Source organism: Macaca thibetana, chromosome 20 (genome assembly GCF_024542745.1).
Source record: "Macaca thibetana thibetana isolate TM-01 chromosome 20, ASM2454274v1, whole genome shotgun sequence".
Lineage (NCBI taxonomy): Eukaryota > Metazoa > Chordata > Mammalia > Primates > Cercopithecidae > Macaca > Macaca thibetana.
In genome coordinates, this window is record NC_065597.1 from 28,019,210 (window position 1) to 28,037,898 (window position 18,689).

General features: G+C 47.3%; 2 protein-coding genes across 5 annotated transcripts in view; both read right to left on the reverse strand.

Moving 5' to 3' along the window:
• The window catches only part of ZDHHC7 (zinc finger DHHC-type palmitoyltransferase 7), a 41,536-nt gene extending 23,228 nt beyond the window's left edge, over positions 1–18,308 (reverse strand). For 2 of the 4 annotated variants that reach the window (XR_007722008.1, XM_050773740.1), the window contains exon 1: positions 17,872–18,308. The gene's annotated coding sequence lies outside the window, so the exon portion shown is untranslated. Of the gene's footprint in view, positions 1–11,493; positions 11,601–17,688; positions 17,804–17,871 lie in introns of those variants that run through there. The other 2 variants (XM_050773742.1, XM_050773741.1) reach the window with 2 other exon arrangements.
• The window catches only part of MEAK7 (MTOR associated protein, eak-7 homolog), a 672,801-nt gene that overhangs the window by 542,939 nt on the left and 111,173 nt on the right, over positions 1–18,689 (reverse strand). The gene's annotated exons all lie outside the window — the stretch shown is intronic.

The window sequence follows — 18,689 nt, forward strand, 5'->3', positions numbered from 1 at the left end:
TCACTCACAACTATCCTTAAGTATGAAATCATTGCTCTTCTAAGTTTTGATTACTAGGTAAATTCACAATCCTGGAAACCAAGTAATTTATTTTAAATATTTCCATTCACCCTCCTACTCTTTTAGCCCCAGCATTAAATACAGATCTATAAGCTAAAATCCCTCCAGAAAAATCCCCTAGGGCAGACCAAATCTGGCCAGCCTGCACCTCTACTGTAGATAAGCTGATTTACTGGCCACATTAAAGGAATCACAGAACAGAGAGACAGAGCCCATGTGGCAGGAGGGGCGGACTGGAACAGCAGGCCCTGCTGTGGGAGGGGCGAGGAGATGAAGGAAGACACTGGAACCCAGTGAGGGCCATACAATGAGAGCAGAGACTCCCGGAGCGTATCTCCCACGTGGTTCCCCGAACCCTGACAGGTGGGAGGGTCAAGGAATCCTCTCTAGCACTAACAGGACCCAAGAAAAAGGTCTAAAGACTCTGCGATGTAGGGAAAACCCAAGAAACAGGTCAGATTCACTGTCAGACCTCCCAAAGTCGAGGGCCACAGGGAACCCCCCACCACGGACAGAGAGGTTCCAAGTGCTTGTCATAGCTCCATTAAAAAAAAAAAAGAAAGTCCAGGCCGGGTGCAGTGGCTCACGCCTGTAATCCCAGCACTTTGGGAGGCTGATGCGGGTGGATTACAAGGTCAGAAGTTCAAGACCAGCCTGGCCAAGATGGTGAAACCCCGTCTCTACTAAAGATACAAAAATTAGCTGGGCATGGTGGTAGGCGCTTGTAACCCCAGCTACTTGGGAGGCTGTGGCAGAGATTTGCTTGAACCCGCGAGGCGGAGGTTGCAGTGAGCCAAGATCGCGCCACTGCACTCCAGCCTGGGCGACAGAGCAAGACTCTGTCTCAAAAAAAAAAAAAAAAAAAAAAGTCAGTCGAAACATGGCTCATGAAACAGCACAAAACAGAAATGAGGGGTAAGAATCCAGAACACGCACGATGCACAGAGAAGAAAATGTCCACAAGGCACAAGTGTAATTCATATTCTTCAAAATAAGAGAAGAGATTGGTTCTCTGAAACAAAAAGAGGAACGGTTTAAGAACTTCCTGGTTATTCAACAACGAAAATACAACAGTCTATAGATTCTAAATTTTCTTAAACAGAATTGGACAAAAGAGTAGAAATGTCCCAGAGAGGAGAGCTAGAGGACAGAGAGAAAACCCTGAGGAGAGAATGTAAAATAAAATTAGAGGATCAGGTCAGGAGGTCCACCCTCCAAATAACAGAGGTTGAGCAAAGGGGTCCCCGGGAGAAAAGGGCGAAGCAGATCTCCTTGTGGTAGGTTTCACTCTGGCTTCAGCCCCTGCTGCCTGGCTCCTCCGCTCCATCTGTAGCTGAGATGCTTCCACGACAGTGCTTTTTCTGCCTGAGTCAACCCTCAGCTGCTGTCTGTTGTCTGAAACCAAGAGCCCTGACTAGTTTCTGAAAACACATTCTGGGGTGCTTCCCAATAACCCGAGATGGCTCGCTGTCTCCTGCCCCAGTGTGCCACATCTCCACCTGGGCCAGCTCTGTGGAGGTCCCTGCACCCATCGCACCCACTACAAGATCCCTCAAGGGTCGCTTCTCCCTCAATCTGCTGCTCAGGCCCTAGACAAACACTGACACAGCACTGGTTCCCCAACAGAGCTCCAGTTTTCAGTCCCTTCTGAATCTTTTTTTTTTTTTTTTGAGACGGAGTCTCACTCCTTTGCGCAGACTGGAGTGCAGTGGCGTGATCTTGGCTCACTGCAACATCCACCTCCCGGGTTCAAGCAATTCTCCTGCCTCAGCCTCCCGAGTAGCTGGGATTACAGGCGCACATCACCACTCCCGGCTAATTTTTTGTATTTTTAGTAGAGATGGGGTTTCACCATGTTGGCCAGGCTGGTCTCGAACTCCTGACCTCAGGTGATCCACCCGCCTCAGCCTCCCAAAGTTCTGGGATTAGAGGCGTGAGCCACCGCACCCAGCCTAAATGCAGTATTTATATATAGTAACTTTATTCAAATATCTATGCACCAGCCAGAAACTTGAAATGCTTAGTAATATTTTGAACTGTTTTCCAATGAGCTTATCTTAGCAATGCCTTAAAATCGAAAACTGGTTTAAAATTCAGGACTGTGAATCACAAGCATCAGGTCTACACAAGATTTCCTACAATGAGATCAAATCTCCAATTAATTTTATAAATTTAAAACAGTAACCAACACAACCACCACTTTGGAAAGCAGTCTGGCACTTTCTCAAAGTTAAACAAATATCTACCCTGTGACTTAGAGATAGAACTTCCAGGTATTTACCCAAGAAAAATAAATATGAATATGAACACAAAAACTTGTCCGATACTGTTCACAGCAGCTTTGTTCATAATACCCACAAACTGGAAACAACCCAAACCCGTCAACAGGAAATAGATAACAAACATTGGTATATTTACATAACGGCAGACTTCTGAGCAAAAAAGCAGGAAAATATTCCTGATACAAGCAACATAGCTACATCTCAAAAATACTATGCTAAGTGAAAGAAGCCAGACATGGAAGAATATATACGGTGTGATTCCATGTGTATGATATTCTAAATGAGGCAAACTCGTTTATTTAGAAAGAAATCAGAATAAGGATTTGAGCACAAGTAGAAGTGACTGTGGAGAGGGCCAAGGTAACACTGTAAGTTGAGAGGCATGCCTGTATCTTAAGACAAGTGGGTGACACAGGCATATGCGTTTGTTAAAACAAAATACAATCCACTGTTTAAAAAACACCCAATTGACTATATACTTTAAATTGTGGGGCTGGGTACAATGGCTCATACCTATAATCCCAGTGCCTTGGGAGTCCAAGGCAGGATCGCTTGAGCCCAAGAGTTCGAGACTAGCCTAGGCAACATGGCAAGACCCTGTCTCTACAAAAAACTTTTTTAAAAATTGGCCAGGCAGGGCCTGTACTCCCAGCTTCTCAGGAGACTGAGGCAGGAGGACCACTTGAGTTCTGGAGGTCGAGGCTGCACTGAGACGTGTTTGTGCCACTGCACTCCAACCTGAGCAACAGAGCAAGACCCTGTCTCTAAAATAAAATAAAATAAAATAAAATTGTGCATTTCACCGTACATTAATCATGCCTCAATTAAAACCATGAGTAGGAGAAAAAATACCCAGCACAGGCATGCATGGCAGGTGTGAAAGTGCAAGGGTGCGTGCACGAGGCAACTCCCAGCGAGTGGTGGAGACACTCTTCTTCCTGGATAACCTGTATTCCTGAGTCAAGACCCTGTCTTGGATTTACTTGTATCTGTAACTTCAAGCGAGTTTCTTAAGCTCTTCGCCCTTACTTTTTTCCTTGGCTATAAACAGAAAATGTATTTCTCAGGAACACACTGAAAACAAGTAAACAAAAGATACCAGTATTCTCTGGTGATCAGTGACTACAGAAAAGAACCAAGACATAATTATTTTTACCACTGCACTGCTAAGTATGTCCACCCTACAGTCTGGTATTCATGTTTATATTAAAACACTATTTAAACTTGCCATTGCTTCACTATTCATACGCCCACTTTGGCCCCATAAAAAACGGAATTAAGCAAACCTGTCTTAGAATAGAAGCATACAAAACAAACTCAACCCCTGCCATGAACAGTCCGTTCAATTCAAACCTCAGGTTGGGGAGTTGGGGGTGGGCATCCAAGCACATATCTGTGCAAGGCCCCAAGGACAGGCAGCCAAACACAGCTTCAGCCACAGGAGCAGAGGCACACAGCAGCGGGGTGGGAATCCGATGTGCAAAGTGCTTTCCCCAAGTCAGGAGCAAAGTGTGATCAGGGAGAGAGATGAAAACAGCTACTTCTGGAGGAACCAGAGAAAGTGTCAATAAAGACGACAGACAGCATGGGTGGGCCCCAACAGACCAGCAAGATATGGACAAGAGAGGACAATCTTGTGAGACAGCGCAGAGGCAGAAGGGAATTCTGCATTCCGGTGGGGAATGTGACCAGAAGGACAAACCTGAGGCCCACTGGAACCACAGCCTGAATGCCAGGCTAAGGAACCTGGAATTCTGGACTTCATTCTGCTGGAAAGGGAGGCACCAGACCTTAGGTAAATCAGATGGTTTAAAAGATAACTGGGGCCGGGCGCGGTGGCTCACGCCTGTAATCCCAGCACTTCGGGAGGTGGGTGGATCACTTGAGGCCAGGAGTTCAAGACCAGCCTGGCCAACACGGCAACACACCATCTCTACTAAAAATACAAAAATTAGCCAGGCGTGGTGGCCCGTGCCTGTAATCCTAGTTACTTGGGAGGCTGAGTCAGGAGAATCACTTGAACATAGGAGGCAGAGGTTGCAGTGAGCCAAGATCGCGCCACTGCACTCCAGCCTGGGCGACAAAGCAAGCCCCCATCTCACAAAAATAAATAAATAAAAATAAAAAGATAACTGGCAACAAAGTGAGACTAGGTTGGCAGAAGGAAGACTGGCAACCAGGAGCCCACTGCCCTAAGCAGCAGGGCCTCTTCCGAGGCTGGGGACCGTCTGAGAGACAGTCACAGAAAGAAAAGCAACACAGAGACTGATGGGACAGAACAGAGGGGAGCACAGCAACTACAGCAAAGAGGGACGTGGAGCATTTGTGCCCTGGGGGAACACTCTTTTGGGACGTGGGCGCTGCAGACTCAGGGAGAGTGCCAAGACTGGGGCGCACTGAATTTGAGGTGTCCATGGGCCAAGCTCACAAAGCTGACCAGCAAGCAGACAACGAATGCTCTGACCCAGAATGAGAGGCCCCAGCACAGAGGTGACAGGTAAAATGGGACCAAAGTGGGACCGGATGAGCTCCCCAGGCTGGGACCCTGGGGAGCAGAGACATTAAGTGAAGGAAGCTAGGAAAGGCAGGGAAGGGAGTTGAGGGAAGCAGGAGGGAAGGGAAATGAGGAAGGCTGGAGGAGTCAACAACCCCAAATAAGCCAGGGGAGAGGCCAATGGGATTAGCGGGTACCTTTTGCTGACAGTTTCAGTAAGTGTTACAAGACTGGGAGACTGGGTAGTGAGAAAATTAAAGAAGCCAATTTTATAAACTGTTGTTAAGTGACAAACATCTGTAGCTAGAGGGAAAAGTGGAGGAAAATCTTTTTTTAAACTTCCCCTCATATATTATCTGATTTAATGCTTAGGACAATCCTCAAGAAGTTCTTGGTCTCCGTATTTTACAGAGGAGCTCCTTGGACCTATGGGATTGAAGTGTCACCCACAGTGACAATTACTCAATGAGTTATCAGAGTCTCAACCCCGGGTCCCTGTAACTCCATGCAAGTCCCACCATGAGGCATTTTAGTATGACCATGCCACACTCTTAAAAAGCCTGTGATAGCCCCAAAACTAGATTTAATGGAAACAAGAATTTATGCCTAGTTAAGCCAATTAAGTTACTAGACTAAGAGTACGTAAGCTAAGAGGCCCTGCCACACTGGTCCCATTTTCTTTTTCTAATTTTGTACTTTTTTTTTTTTTTTACCTTTTCTCACAACTACAAAAGCAATATAGGCTCACTATAGTTTTCTGTTTTTAAAGAATGAGATTCTGGCCAGGTGCAGTGGCTCAAGCCTGTAATCCCAGCACTTTGGGAGACCGAGGCAGCTGGATCACCTGAGGTCAGAAGTTCAAGACCAGCCTGGTAAACATGGTGAAACTCTGTCTTTACTAAAAATACAAAAACTAGCTGGGCATGGTGCCGCATGCCTGTAATCCCAGCTACTCGGGAGGCTGAGGCAGGAGAATCACTTCAACCTTGGAGGCAGAGGTTGCAGTGAGCCGAGATCGCACCACTGCACTCCAACCTGGGCAAAGGAGTGAGACTCTGTCTCAAAAAACAAAAAACAAAACAAAACAAAAAAACAGAGATTCCAAGTTTGCAGACACAGGGAATGAAACTCTAGAGAAGGAAAGACAAAAGGTGAAAGACAAAACTGTTCAGAGAATGAAAAGATAAGCCACAAACTGGAAGAAAATATTTGTAAATCATTTATCTGATAAAGAACTCATACCAAGGATACAGAAAGGACTTTTAAAACCCAACAGTAACAAACACAATTTTTTAAATAAGCAAAAAGATCTGAACAGACACCTTACTAACAAGGTTATACAAGTGGAAAATCAGCACATGAAGATGCCCACCATCATATGTCATTAAGGAATTGCTAATGAAGACAATGAGGCACCACTACCTGCGTATGAGGATGGCTACAATCAGAACAACTGACCAGGTCAACTGCTGGCGAGGATGCTGAACAACAGGAATTCTCCTTTATTTTCATGTGAACACAAAATGGTACAGCCACTTTGGAAGACAGTTTAGCAGTCTCTTACAAAGTTAAATATACTCTTACCATAAGATCCAGCAATCATGCTCTTAGGCATTTTCCCAACTGATTTGAAAATTTAACATCCACACAAAACCCTGCACAGGATATTCATAGCAGCTTTCTTCATATTCACTAAAAAGTGAAAGCAACCAAGATGTCTTTCAGTAGGTGAATGGATACCTGTGGTACATCCATACAATTCAGCAATAAAAAGAAATAAAGAAATTAACTATTAACACACAGTGGCATGGATCAATCTTTTTTTTTTTTTTTTGAGACAGAGTCTGGCTCTGTAGCCCAGGCTGGAGTGCAGTGGCCGGATCTCAGCTCACTGCAAGCTCCGCCTCCCGGGTTTACGCCATTCTCCTGCCTCAGCCTCCCGAGTAGCTGGGACTACAGGCGCCTGCCACGTCACCTGGCTAGTTTTTTTGTATTTTTTTTTTTTTTTTAGTAGAGACGGGGTTTCAACGTGTTAGCCAGGATGGTCTCGATCTCCTGACCTCGTGATCTGCCCATCTCGGCCTCCCAAAGTGCTGGGATTACAGGCTTGAGCCACCGCGCCCGGCCTGGATAAATCTTAAAAGCATATTGTTAACTAGAGGTCAGGAGTTCAAGACCAGCCTGGCCAACATGGTGAAAACTCGTCTCTACTAAAAATACAAAAAATTAGCCAGGCGTGGTGGCGCATGCCTGTAATCCCAGCTACTTGGGAGGCTGAGGCAGGAGAATCACTTGAACCCAGGAAGTGAAGGTTGCAGTGAGCCAACAAGAGTGAAACTCTTTCTCAAAAATAAATAAATAAATAAATAAAGCATATTGTTAAGTAAAAGAAGCCCATGAAAAGGCTACATATTGATGACTCCAATTATACGACATTTTGAAGAAGGCAGAGCTAGAGATGACAGTAAATGGATCTGTGGTTGGCACAGGCTGAAGAGTGGGTAAAGCTCAGGGGTTTGCTTTAGGGCAGTGTAACTTTATGACCCTGTGATGGTGGATACATAACATGATGAACTTGCAATAACTCACAGAACTTTATGACACAGTGAACCTCAATGCATGCAAATTTAAAGGAAATATTCTAGGAGGTCAAGATCTCAGGACGGAATGCAGGCTGTGACAGAAGAACCTAACTATATTCCGAATGCACGAATGTACGAAAACCTTACTGCAGAGGGCACAGGGAAGGTGCTGACCTAAGAAACTTGGGTAGTGAGTGGAATCTGTGAGACTAAGGTCTTACACCATATGCAGGAGCCATATGCACCGTATTCTTGTGGATAAACTTGTTTCCCATGAGGTATGATGAACAATCCTGAAACTATTATATTAATACTTACATTCTGCAATTTAACAATGAAGTATGCAGTGGCTCATGCCTGTAATTCTGGCACTTTGGGAGGCCGAGGCAGGAGGATCGCCTGATCCCAGGAGTTTGAGACCAGCCTGGGCAACACAGCGAGATCTCGTCCCTACAAATAAACAAAATAGGCCAGGCACAGTGGCTCACACCTGTAATCCCAGCACTCTGGGAGGCCGAGGTGGGTGGATCACCAGAGGTCAGTAGTTCGAGACCAGCCTGGCCAACATGGTGAAATCCCATCTCTACTAAAAATACAAAAAGTAGCTGGGTGTGGCGACGCACGCCTGTAATCCCAGCTACTCTGGAGGCTGAGGAAGGAGAATCACTTGAACCTGGGAGGCGGAGGTTGCGGTGAGCCGAGATCGTGCCAATGCACTCCAGCCTGGGTGACTCCGTGTCAAATTATATATAGAGAGAGAAATTTAAAGCAAAAATGAGCCAGACATGGTGGCACACATCTGGGGTCTCAGCTACTTGGGAGACTTAGGGGAGGGAATTGCTTGGGCCCAGGCAGTTAAGGTTGCAGTGAGCCATGATCACACCACTGCACTCCAGCCTGGGCAACAGAGCAAGACCCTGTCTCAAAAAAAAAAAAAAAAAAATAAGTAAATGGATGGCAAGAGCCAGGCTTCTCACTGTTGGGGTGCAAGGTTCCAGGTAAGCGAGAGGAGGAAGCTAGAATGACCTACGCTTTTGGTTTAAGAAAGATACAAGCAGTTACATATGGAAATATCTATAGATACGTATACACACATGGGTTAGCATCCACACATATTTATACTTGCTCTGTCAGCTGAGACGGCCTAGAAGCAACACACCAACAGCCACCAGCACACCTAATTCTCAGATCTTGGTTTGCTGTTGTTGCTTAACATTGAAGATGGGATCTTGCTATGTTGCCCAGGCTGGTCTTGAACTCCTAGGCTCAAGAGATCTTCCTACATCAGCCAAAGTGCTGGGATTATAGATGTAAGCTACCACAGATCTTGGTTTTTAATACCATTCTCTAATAAATAAAAGGAACCAGGACTGAGGCAAAAATATATATACAAGATGAGCTTGGAGCATCTTGTATTGCCAGACAGTAATGAAGTGTTCACAACACACACACACAATCATGGGGACAGGTGGACACATGAAAGGGATATAGGAACCAAGTAAAAGAGCTCCCAATGGCCAAAGCTTTTTCCAGGAAAATAAAATAGTATTGCTTTATAACCCGAAGCATCAAGTAAACATGCAAGAGTCCAGACTGATATAAAGCAATAGTTGAATAAACAGAAAATAGACAAATACCTAGTGCTAGCGCCGCGAGTCCGAGGAACACCCGCGGCTCCTCCTCCTCCAGGACGGAAGACGCCGCTCCCCACCCCTCAAGTATGGCCATTCGCAGGGGCGGTTTCTAACGAGTGGAGTACAGAAAGGAAGAAAATAATTTTACCAAGGAGAAACTTGGCAAACACCACCTCAGTCAGCCAGGTGTTCAAGGCCATATCCACCGCAATGAGTCGTGTGGACAGAACGCAGCCTTGACAGGTTGTGGCGGGACAGGCCCTCTAACTGTATCACCCAAGTCTAGTCATGAGGCAAATACCAAACAAGTCCCAAGAGAAGGGCATCCTACAGAAAATCCCTGACCCACAGCACTGCTCCCAACTGCCAATCACCCAAACAAGGAAGGCCTGAGAAAGCACCACAGCCAAGAGGGGCCTAAAGAGACGTGCCCACTCATGTCCTCTGTGATCCTGGGTGGGATCTTGGGACAGAGAAAGGATATTAAGGAAAAGCGGAGGAAATCGGAATCAAGTGTGAATTTTATTGACATGAGAAAAAGCGTGGGTGGAGTGGGGGATGGTCGATAAAGCAGAATGATCCTTCCTCCCCGGAGGAAGAAAGGAGAACCCCGGGATTAAGTGAAGTGAAAGCAGTTCACACTCAGGAAGACCTGAGTGTCTCAGCAGAGAGGAGGAGCGGGGCCACGGCGCTGGGAGGGCCTATGGAGATTGCAAAATGGAGATGGGGTGGAGAGGTGGCAGCCAAGAGGGGCCTGAACCTTCACCCCGTGGGGCCCAGACAATGCTGACACCTTAAGTGTCTCATAGAGGATGGGAATGGCTGGTCCTTTTATCCAAAGGCCCAGTCCAGCACCGTAAACTTACCCAGGACTGGAGATTAGCCAGGATGATGGGCTAGAAAAGCAGAGTAACGAAGGCAAGACAAAGATGCAAGCTGGAGAGGCCAACCTCAGAGTCCAAGGGGCAGGAGGAGAGGCCTGGTAAGCCAAGGGACCGAAACTCAGGGCACTGAGGGCCTGAGGAGCCTGAGAAACAGACTCAGAGGAAGTGAGGGGCAGGACTGAGGCTGGGTCCAGCGGGGAGCTGTAAGATCCAGAGGCAGTGGTTCCTATGGGCTGGGCGAACAGGGGGCCGCACAGAAGCAGAGGTGAAGGTGCCCACATTGCAGGTATGTCACCAGACCAGATGAGTCAGGGAACCTGAGTCAAGGTGGGGAAGGCTACAGAAGTCACGTCCTCACTCAACTCGCAAAAGGAGCGCAGCACTCAGCTGACTCGCTGCAGTGAGCCAACAGCGATCGCGCTCCTAAGTGCTCTTGCCATCAACTGGCAATCATGAAATATTCAGTTTGTCCTTTCAAATCCTACCATAGGAAATCATGCTCTATGAAACCACGATTTTCTACTCAAATTACTGAATCCAAAGATCAGAATATTAACTTTTAAGGAATAAAAATCCACACCAGAATATTAACCCAACTAAAGCCACATCTCAATGATATGCTGGCACATAAGCCATACGGCGAATAGTGACCTTGCCTGACCTTTCTAGAAGGGCATTTCATGTTAAAATACTTAATTACTCTACAGTAGGACACAAACACTGCAGATCAAAAACATGGCAACCTGGGGGAACACACACAGCACATGATGGACCATGGACGTGGGAGAGGGAACGCCAGTCTCAGGAGTGAGGGGCCTGGGGGACAACCCTGGCTTTCCTTCCCCCTAGCTGCACCCTGTCTCTGACTGGATACTTCTCCTCCACCCATGTCAACGCCGGGAGCACCCAGGCTTAGTCCTCGGTCTTCCCTTCATCTACATGCTCTCCACAAAGGAGTTCATGGGGACCTCAATTTCATGAAGTTTAAAAAGAAAAAAAAATCTGGAAAACTCTCGGGCTGACAATGCATCGCTAAGTGCGTCTATCCAACTGGCCACTCGACAACTCCAGGGGAGGAGGTCAAAGCAGAACCTTCCCCAGTCAGTCACCACGCCACACTTTCCCATCTCAATAAACGGCACACTGAGGTCAAAAAACAAGGACCCGCCCTTCATGTATCTCATTCCCCACCTCTCCACATCTAGCTGATCAGCAAGTCCTATAGGGTGCACCTCTAAACCTACCCCAAATCCGACCACTTCTCTCACCTCCCCACCTGCCCAGACCAAGGTCTCATGAGGCTCTCACCTACGGAGCGCTCAGATCACCTGCTAACCAGTCCTCTCTCTACTCTCACACCTCTGCTCACCCAACAGTCCGGTCCCCCATATGGCACCCAGCGTGGTCTTCTACAGATATAAATCAGATCATGTCACTCCCCTGCCTAAGCTCGTGCAATCACTGCCTTTTCAGTGAGAATAAAATCCCCACCACCACCACTCCACCCCACCACCGTGGCCTAGAAAGCCTCACTCCATCTGCAGCCTGCTGGCCTACCTTCCTAGCAGCCTCTCCCTGGCTGCTTTTTCTGCCATCACCTCAATGGAATGTTCCTTGTAGTATCCCCAGCACTCCCGAGCTCACCACGCACTCCACAAACATTTGTTGAGCGAATAAGTAAGGGAAGGAGGGTGCTTGAGGAAGACAAGAAAAAGTAGAAAGGAAGCCCACAGGCAAATGATAGAGGCATGTGATCAGATCTGCCAGGGAAGTGGGCCAGAGGCCCGAAGCAGCCTGGGAGGAAAGGAATAGAAGAGAAATGCAGCAGGGTTACAGAGAAAGAGGGAGAAGCAGGTGAAGGGAAAAACCTCACCTGCAGGGAAGTCACAACTTCAGGTCCAGAAAACATGCGCACGGGACCTCACTAGAGCACGCAGGCCAGATGAGGCGGTCTCCAAGGAATGCTTACTCGTACCCCAAAGGTTCCCCTTTCATCCCTGGACGAGAGCCACAACCCAACTTTGACAGTCAAATGGAGCAGCTATTTTTAAAAATCCCAGCATGGTAACTAAACCCTCAAGAAATCCAAATCCAGAAATAAAAAGAACTCTAGAGTTCCAAACCTCATTAAGTGTTCATCCCAGGGAATAGCAGAGCCTGAATCAGGCTGGTATTCCCAACCTCCTTCCCTGTCTTCCTAGAGTTTCCCTGTTTAATACAGAATGAGCTTTTATAATGCCAGATTAACCAGAGTTCAAAATACTAAGAAAATATGACATGCTAATAATACACTTAGCTCTCAATTACAAGTTAACGACAACATAAAATATGAGGGTGAGACGAAAGGCTATTTACTGAGCATCTACTGTATGTCAGGAGATTTATGCACCTGACCACCGCCCTAAAAGCCAGGCGTATCGTGAGCTCATTTTCAGGATGACAAAATTGAGTCTTACAGGCTAAGTGCCTTGCTCAGATCCACAGCCAGTTAGGGTGGAGTCAGAACTGTTTTGACTCCAAAGCTCGTGTTCTTCCATTAAAATACATTGGCTTCCAGAGCACTCAGTTTTAGAAAGTGCATTCTGTAATGAATAAACTGAATGTGGGAAATATGGAATCTAAGAATTCAAAACATTTCAGTGAACTGTAAAAGCTGGTCTCCAATGAGACTGGAAGCCTTTCTAGCTGACTGCCCTTCCTCGCATGGTGCTGCAAATGAACTGCAGTGTTTCCCGGTGAACCAAACCACCAGCTTAACAGAGTGTCTTTTTCCAAATCAGAGACATTCCTCGTGCAACCAGAATTGATTCACCACCTTTTAGCCTCTGGACACAAAATTCCTCCTCCTCCTCCTCCATTCCTGCATGCATGGCAACACTTCCCACTTACAGCTCTGATCCTTCTCTTCTCACCTTTCCCACAACCCAAGTTTAGGCAGCCCTCATCTCTAGCCTGTACCTCTGCAGAACGCTAACTTCAAGGGTCACTAGATTCCACTGACTCTCCACATGGCTGCAGGAGTCACCGTTCCAAATCACAGCACAGGCCAGGGGTGGCGGCTCACACTTGTAATCCCAGTGCTTTGAGAGGCTAAGGTGGGAGGAACACTCGAGTTAAAAGACCAGCCTGGGCAACATAGCAAGACCCTGTCTCTAAAAAAAAAAAATTTAATTAGCTGGGCACAGTGGTACACAGCTGTAGTCCCAGCTACTTGAGAGGCTGAGGCAGGAGGATTACTTGAGCCCAGGCGCTCAAGGCTGCAGTGAGCTATGACTGCATCACTGTACTCCAGCCTGAGTAACAGAGCGAGACCCTATCTCAAAAAAATTAAAAACCTAAACAAAAATTCCTTGAAAAATAAAATTAAATAATTTAAAAATAATATATAGGGCTAGGTGCAGTGGCACCTACCTGTAATCCCAGCACTTTAGGAGGCTGAGGTGGGCAGATCATTTGATCTCAGGAGTTCAAGACCGGCCTGAGCAACAAGGCGGGATCCCATTTCTATAATTTTTTTTAAAAAAGGAGCCCAGTGCAGTGGCGTGCACCTGTAGCCCCAGCTACTCAGGAGGCTAAGGTGGGAGAATCGCTTCAGCCCAGGAGGTTGAGGCTGCAGTAAGTTGACATCATGCCACTGCACTCCAGCCTAGGTGACAGAGTAAGACCCTGTCTCAAAAATAGCAATAATAATAAATAAAATAAAACAAAACCACAGCACAGGTCACAAAATCAACCTGTTATGAAACCTTCTGGCTCTCCCAACCTTTCCAGGCTCAACATTCCCCACTCTCTTCCATATGGTGCTCCTTTGGATTCCCCTTACCTCGCCTGTCATACCTCTGTGGTTTTGCTCCTGTTTCCTCCAATTAGAATTCTCTCTTTCTCTGCCTTGCCAAATTATTCATTCACCAAACAGTTTTCAAGCACCCACTACCTATAATACACTATAGAAGAACACAGCATTTTCAAAACCATAAGATGCTGAACCAAAATCTGGCACTGTCTGGGCCCCATGCAGAGTCTGGGTTTGATTAGAGGATTAATAGGATTCCCCTGAAATGTTTTTCAAGCATGGAATGGAGGCTGGGTGCAGTGGCTCACGCCTGTAATCCCAGAAATTTGGGAGGCCAAGGCAGGTGGATCACCTGAGGTCAGGAGTTCAAGATCAGCCTGGCCAATATGGTAAAAACTCATCTCTACAAAAATACAAAAATTAGTTGGGCATGATGGCAGATGCCTGTAATCCCAGCTACTCGGGAGGCTGAGGCAGGAGAATCACTTGAACCTGGGAGGCGGAGCCTGCAGTGAGCCAAGACCATGCCATCGCACTCCAGCCTGGGCAACAGAGCAATACTCCATCTCAAAAAAAAAAAGAAAGGAATGGAATGGAATGGAACTCAGTAGCAAACAGGGCTGAGATTACCAAGACAAGGATATGTTTGTAAATAGAAGTGAAGAAACCAGCAAATGGAAAAAACAATCAAAAAGGCAAGAGATAGTAAACGATAATTCACAGACCCATAACAAGCAGACCAAAGCAGACACAAGAGTTAACATCAGGAAGGAGGGACTGTCTCTTCCTCAGAGGCAAAGCAGAAGAAAATGACTGATGGATAGATACTCAAAGACATTTTAGTTAGAAGGAAACTAAGGTTGAGAGCTCTCCCTGTGGCCTGTGTCTCCTCCATGTTCTAGAAGGGACAGTCATTTGTCAATGGCAAAGCACAGTAGCATACAGTATTTTCAAGTAGGAAGGGACCAGGAAAGAAGTAGGATATGTAGTAAATGATTTCACCAGGCCAGGCACAGTGGAACATGCCTGGAATTCCAGGCCGAGGCAGGCGGATTGCTTGGGCCCAGAGGTTTCAGACCAGCCTGGGTAACACAATGAGACCCTATCTCTACAAAAAATAGGCCAGGCATGGTGGCGTACACCTGTGGTCCCTGTTAAGTGGGAGGCTGAGGCAGAAAGAACCACTTGAGCCCAGGAGACCAAGGCTGTAGTGAGCCATGATTGTGCCACTGCATGCCAGCCTGGGCAAAAGGGCAAGACCCTGTCTCAAAGCAAACAAACAAAAAACAATTTAACCTTATTTAATCTTACCCAAAAAGAGGTCTGACCTTTGTCCTCAGCTAATAATACGATGTAGGGTGAGGGGGGAGCTGTTTGTCACAGGATATCAGTCTATCTCGGAACTAAGATCAACCATGTAGGCAATCAATCAATCAATCAATCAATCAATCAATCATGACTGCATAATGGAGCCTCAATAACAACTGACCACCAAGGCTCAGGTGAGCTCCCCAGGCTGGCAATACTCCATGCATATTGTCACACATCAATGCCAAAAAAGTAACGTGTTCTAACTCCATAGGGAGAGGACAATCGTGCCTTTGGTACTTCCCCATCTGGTACTTCCCTGGACTCCACCCAAGGGTAGTTTTGGGAACCACCACCTACAACCCCCACCAAAAAAAGAGACAACTTGCAGTTGGTATCACAAGTGAGGGCAGTCCTGTGTGGACTGGTACTATTCCCTCTCAACTTTATAGCTAGCTAAGTGGCACAGTCCAACTAAACTCTTCTCAGATGTTACAACCGAAGGGTCACACAGCAAGTTGTTAACACTGACCCTGGAGACTAACTTTGGGAATAAGAACTTCCAATGAAAATGACAGTTCTGACTTTATGTTCTGCTCTAGGGTTTGGGAAAAAAAAGGGTCAGACGCAGTGGCTCACGCCTGTAATCCCACCATTCTGGGAGGCTGAGGCACGCGGATCACCAGAGGTCAGGAGTTGGAGACCGGCCTGACCCAACATGGAGAAATCACGTCTCTACTAAAAATACAAAATTAGCCAGGCATGGTGGCGCATGCCTGTAATCCCAGCTACTCAGGAGGCTGAAGCAAGAGATTCGCTTGAACTCAGGAGGTGGAGGTTGCAGTGAACCAAGATCGAGCCATTGCACTCCAGCCTGGGCAACAAGAGCGAAACTCCATCTCAAAAAAAAAAAAAAGTACTTCTTCACTTAAAATATTATTTTAAAGAAACATACCCCAAAAAGCAGCTTTAGTAAAATTATCTTGTATAGTTGTCCAATCAGGAAAACTACTCAATGTTCATCTCAAACATTAACTTTCTATGTGAACTTATTTCTAGACCCATTTCCTTTGTTAATTTAACAAAGATTGTATTATTTATATCAACAAAGCATCCAAGCCAGCAGGTAAGTTTCAGTAAGAATGTAAAAGTACGTTCATACTTTAGACTGAATCAAGATTGTTCTTATATAAAGTTCATTTCAGTGCTTTCTTTCTCACTGAAAGGGCCATTCTATTCATGCTAATACTTTTCTGTTCTTGAAGAGGATTTGTTTTTTACAGTTCATTGGTTAGCAGGGCTGTAAAGTTTCAATTCATTAATTTGTCAACTGAGGCAGGCTCTGAGCCAATGGTAGCAGAAGAGTTCCCATTATTATTTAGTGAATCCTTTAGGAATTACCTTTTCAAATAGTTGTCTTCTCCTTCAACTCTCAAATCAGAAGTCAGCGTGGGCCCCTAACCTTCTATTTTCCAGAATGTTCAAGACCTGCAATTTAGTTAATACTTCTGTTCCATTCCATATTTCAAATACCCCAAGAGCCTTTCACTTTAACCAAGTTCTGACTTTTAACAAGCAAATTTAACAAAGTGATTTTTTTTTTTTTTGAGATCGGGATCTCATTCTGTTGCCCAGGCTGCAGTGCTGTGCCATGATCTCGATCTCAAGTGATCCTCCCACCTCAGCCTCCCAAGCAGCTGAGACCTCAGGCGTGCACCACCATACCCGGCTAATTTTTGAATTTTTTTGGTAGAGATAGGAGTCTCAGTATGTTGCCCAGGCTGATCTCCAATTCCTGGGCTCAAGCGATCCTCCTGCCTCAGCCTCTCAAAGCGCTGGGATTACAGGCATGAGCCACCGTGTGCGTGCCTGCCAGGCCACAAAGTGACTAAAAGGTGATTTCAGGTATGTCAACACTGTAAAACATAACAAAAAAGAGATTCTTCATCTGTGAGGTGAAGAGTTCAGAAAGAAATATTAATACACATTGACCTAAATCTCTAAACCGCTTGGGACAGTAACAGTAACACAGATAAATACGTGCGCTTAAGAGCATACACTAAGCAGACTGCAAATGCAACATTGCAGCAGCGATATGACCAGCACTGTATACAGCCCAGACAGTAAAAGAAGCTACAAGGCAAGGAGCCGCATCAACACTGCTTCTTACACTCCAATTTAACTGCCACAATAAACTGGTTATTTACAAGCTAATAAAGAGTGTGTCTATCTAACCGAGTGTGACTCAGTTGCAGAAGGAACCACACCAGGAGAGGTGAGCCTTACTGCCCTCAAAGCTGACCTGACTGTCCCAGATGCCCTTTCAGGCAACTAACACCCAAAGGTGACTGACGTGGAGCAGGAGGGAAGATAACTAGGAAGATGGGCAGAGAATAAAAAAGTTTACAACTTAAGAGGAAGAGAAGCCACAACGCGAGGTCCGAGACTGTTCATTGTAATACATGCCTATAAAAAAACTCTTTACAGCTTACACAGGGTTTATGGCTGCTCTGTAACCACCACCCCGTCATTAGTCACACAGAAAACCAGCGCTCGGAGAGCTGAGTGTCACGCCCAAGGTCAGGCAAAAAGCTGGGGCTGCAAGCTAGTCCCTATCCCGAGAGAGTAACTAAGGAATGACAAGGAGGCACCTGGAAGGGAAGTCAGATACGGGAACCGAGGTGCCCCTAGGAACTCCAGAAGGTCGCAGGTGCGCGGCGGGGTGGAGGAGAGCGAGCGGCGGGACCGACGGAAGGATAGGGCAGGCCGAGGGCCGGGAGTGGCCGGGAGACCCGGGAGTGAGCAGCCCGCCGGGCCCAGCCCGCCGCACTCACCCGAGGCCCGGGCGGGGTCGCCCGGCGCTGCGGCTCCTCCCGGCCTGCGGCGGCGGCGGCGGCGACTGCAGCGGCCGAGGCAGGGACGCATCATGCGGCCGCGCTCATGGCCGGGCCGGAGCGGGCCCCGCGGCTCGGCTCGGTCCCCTGGGTCCCGCCAGGCAGGTCTGAAGGAGGCTGCCGCCGAGCAGATGCCGGAGCCCGGAGCCTTGGCTGAATAGCGGGGCCGCGCGAGCCCCGGAAGTGAACCCGGCGAGGTCAGTGACGCCGCACCTACGCAGTTCCGGCCGCGCCGCTCCCGCGGAGAGGGGCGCTCGAGGCTGTTTGAGGGGACCCGGAGGCTCTTGCAAACTGGCAGTTCATTGAGAAAAGGCAGCTTTTAGTCACAGCCCCTCTCGCTAAGACAGAGATGCAGCCAAACTGAAGTCCGGAAGGAGAAAGGATAGTGGCTACGGGCTGCTGCAGGGTCCAAGCCACGCTGTTAGGCTGCCGAACCCGCGGCGGTGTCTCAGGGCCAGCTCCAGGTGTGGCCTGTACTAGGTGCGGGGATGTGACCTAAGGAAATGGGAAAGTACGGGAGCGGGAGTGGAAATTGCTGAGCCAGAAAGCAGTGGGGAAAAGAGGGAAGCGCCCTGAACTGGGGATTGGAGGCCTGACTCCTGAGGTCCGCGGAGCTCCCGGCCTCCTCCTTGAAGGACACTAGAGCATCCACGGTCCCTTCCATATAGTAAGCCCTAAGGTGTTTGAAAGTAGGAAAATGTTTTTTAAGGCCAGGCGCGGTGGCTCACGCCTGTAATCCCAGCACTTTGGGAAGCCAA